The sequence below is a fragment of the Fonticula alba genome (assembly GCF_000388065.1).
Source record: "Fonticula alba strain ATCC 38817 unplaced genomic scaffold supercont2.4, whole genome shotgun sequence".
In the NCBI taxonomy this organism is placed as follows: domain Eukaryota; order Rotosphaerida; family Fonticulaceae; genus Fonticula; species Fonticula alba.
The window spans coordinates 1,155,438-1,156,402 of NW_009242974.1; positions in this window are offsets into that span (position 1 = coordinate 1,155,438).

A 965-nucleotide genomic window follows, 5' to 3' on the forward strand; every position below is an offset into this window, starting at 1 on the left:
GATGCGGGTGGCGAGTCTGGGTGGGTGGGTGGGTGGGTGGGGGGGGGAGGGGGAAAGGGGGAAAGGGGGAGGAAGTAGCGGTGGTGGGGAGATCAATCCAAGGCACAGCAAGAGAGGGGATGGGCAGGGAAGGCAAATGGCAGGGAGCCGTGGGCCGGTGCTGGTCAGGATCGTGGCCGAAACGTGTGGCCGAGACAAGAGGGCCCGGACCCGCAGAGGCTCTCGGGTCGTCGGCCACTGTGCCGGTGATTGGGGGTGGCAAAAGCCCGGCCTGCCAAGGAGCACGAGACGCCTGGCGATCTCAACCCGGCGGTTCGCAGGCATATGAAATGTGCCGGGCCATGGTGGGTGCTTCTTTTCCGCGAGAGCAGGCGAAAATGTACAACACCATTCCATGGCATATAGTATGTGCTGTCCGATAGTGCAGAACATGGACGTCTCCTGGGCTCATCCGCAGGGGCTCACACGTATTCGCTTGGGGGGGGGGGGTGTTGTTGCGGGGCAAGCTGATGAGTCTGCCCCCCGCCCCCTTTGTTGGGCCCGGGCAAATGAGGCGAGGACACAGGAAGGCCCCTCCTCCCGCGGCGGGGGATGTCCGCGGAGAACCTCGGACGAGGTGGCCACCCCAGCCTCTAGGGCCGCGGAGGGGACCGTTGGCGACTGGGCATCTGTGAATGGGAGGGGGGGGGGGGGGGGGGGGCGAAACGTGCCCCCCTGCACGTTCCATCCGAGCCGGTGTCAAGGGAGGGGGAGCGGGCTGGCGGCGGCCCCGTCCTAGGCGTCCTATCCTGCTGGCCCGGGATGGGGCCGGAGATGCCTCGGACCGCCAGATTAGCCCAAACACGGGCGGGCCCCGGCCCTCTCGCTGCCCAGCCACAGGGAGGGGAGCCCTCGGTACGCCCAGCCGCAGGGGTGCCGCGGGGGGGGGGGGGGGCCGGCCTGGGCCGGGAAGGGCGGCCGGGCCG